Raw genomic sequence first — 2,500 nt, 5'->3', positions numbered from 1 at the left:
TGTGTGTGTGTGTGTGTGTGTGTGTGTGTGTGTGTGTGTGTGTGTGTGTGTGTTTGCATATACATATGTTTTTTGACCGGCCATGCATTCCACTGCAAGACATAGGCCTCTCTCAATTCACTACTGAGAGGTTATTTGGCAGTGCCACCCTTGCCTGATTGGATGCCCTTCCTAATCGGTGCTCTAACACTTGTGCACGGCAGCGATTTCCCCTACGATACCTGCGTTTTGACTTCTCAAGGCGATATATCGTTTCTCGCCGGAAATCGGGCTCAAGCCGGCAGTCGGAGCAAAGGCATTTTTTTTTATTACCACCGCGACGGGGAATTGAACTCGGGACCACGAGGGTCGGAGTCCAATGCTTTAACCACTGGATATAGTGGCAGTCATGTTCATACATACATATATATATATATATATGTGTGTGTGTGTGTGTGTGTGTGTGTGTGTTGATTGATTGAGAGAGAGAAAGAGAGAGAGAGAGAGAGAGAGAGAGAGAGAGAGAGAGAGAGAGAGAGAGAGAGAGAGAGAGAGAGAGAGAGAGAGAGGGAGAGAGAGAGAAAGAAAGAGAAAGTTAAAGAAAGTGATAATAAAATTTCCAGACAAAAGGGAACAGACCAATATAACCCCCTACCAGTTGATCAAAGAAAACTAAATGAAACTAAACTCCTCAACGTACCAAAGCTAATACTAATTAAATGGCGAATCCTTCTAAGATCTCTCCCAAGGCTTCAGTTAGCATGCCATCTGCAGAGCAATTATAAAACAGGAAGTAACAGGTGTCGACATAAACTTATGCAAGACTTTCAACTTAGCTGATTGCATTCAAGTGTCAAACAAGTTGCAAGTTCTGGCTGTTGAGGAGTGTAGAGGAAACGGGGTACTGCCATCTTGCTTTCTCTCCTCGGTTCGTACTCTTCTCAGTTGTTATTTATGTAACTGTGATATTTCTAGTGTAATCAAAAGTATTGGATGTGAGGAATATCATTCTAGATATTGTTTACTGTATTGTTATTATTTCTATCATCATCATCATTTACTATTAATTCTACTGATACTGCTATTTCATTATTATTATTATTATTATAATGATTATTATCCTCATTACTTTTATCAATATTATTATTATTATTATTATTATGATGAGGACGATGATGATGATGATGATGATGGTGATTATTATTATTGTTATTATTATTATAATTATTATTATTATTATTATTATTATTATTATGATTATTATTATTATTACTCATTTTATTATTATTATTAATTATCATTATTATTATTATTAACTATCATTATTATTATTTTTATCATCATCATTAATAATAATGATAATAATAATAATGATATTATTGTTATTATTATGATTATTATCATTATTATTACTCATTTTATTATTATTATTAATTATCATTATTATTATTATTAACTATCATTATTATTATTTTTATCATCATCATTAATAATAATGATAATAATAATAATGCTATTATTATTATTATTATTATTTTCATTATTATTATTATTACCACTATTATTATTATTATTATTATTATTATTATTATTATTATTATTATTATTGTTATTATTAGTATTATTTATTATTATCATTATTATTATTGTTATTATTATTAGTAGTAGTAGTAGTAGTAACATCATTGTTATCGTCATCTTCATTAACATTTTTAGTATATTCATTATCAATATTATTATTACCATTATCATATTTCATCACTATACGTATCATTATCCTTATCAGCACTATCACCCTGCCGATCATCACCTTCATTATAGCTATCATCATCCTCACCATTATCCCAAAGTTATACGCCGCTACCTTGGCTTCACTTAACCACAGTCGCCTCCTTAGTATATCCTAGATAAGGTTCCTTTATGCCAATGTATTGTGTTTGATTTCCCTTTCCCTTTGATTTAAGTGAAGTCCCGTTGAGCCCAAACAGAGTATATTGTAGCTAGCTTCAAAGGGCAAGTGCTTAGTCTAGTTCGTGATAAGCCAAGTTGGTTGCGTTACTCAATTCAGTATTTTTTTTTTCTTTTTTTGTTATTGATGCTATGATTGCTACCGTTGTTACCAATATTGTTGTTGGTAATATCATTATTAGTTGTACCACCACCAACACAACTCATCATCATCATTAGTAGTGGTAGTATCAGTACTGTTATTGTTATCATTGTTATCATCATCATCATCATCATCATCATCATCATCATCATCATCATCATCATCATTACCACCACCTTTATGTGGATACATACTAGTGTTTTTTCTTTGGCCAGGGGAACCTTATATGCTAAGCAGATGAGGAATTCCCGAAAGTATGCATACTCTTCTAAATATTCATCTGTTATAACTTTCGGTTTCATTTCTACATCATCTTTCCTTTTCCATCTCTTTAATTGAAATATTTTGTTTCACATGACACGGTCATGTCTATCAATTTACAAGTTTAATTCACTTTACCCTTTAGAATGA

The 2,500-nt window shown here is 31.8% G+C and overlaps 1 pseudogene; it reads left to right on the top strand.

Annotated features, from left to right (window-relative positions):
- Positions 1-2,500, top strand: part of LOC125034598 — a 12,871-nt pseudogene that overhangs the window by 9,329 nt on the left and 1,042 nt on the right.

Source organism: Penaeus chinensis, chromosome 2, assembly GCF_019202785.1.
Source record: "Penaeus chinensis breed Huanghai No. 1 chromosome 2, ASM1920278v2, whole genome shotgun sequence".
Taxonomy (NCBI): domain Eukaryota; kingdom Metazoa; phylum Arthropoda; class Malacostraca; order Decapoda; family Penaeidae; genus Penaeus; species Penaeus chinensis.
Note: the sequence above shows the minus strand (reverse complement) of the source record. Positions and strands in the feature narration are given on the sequence as shown.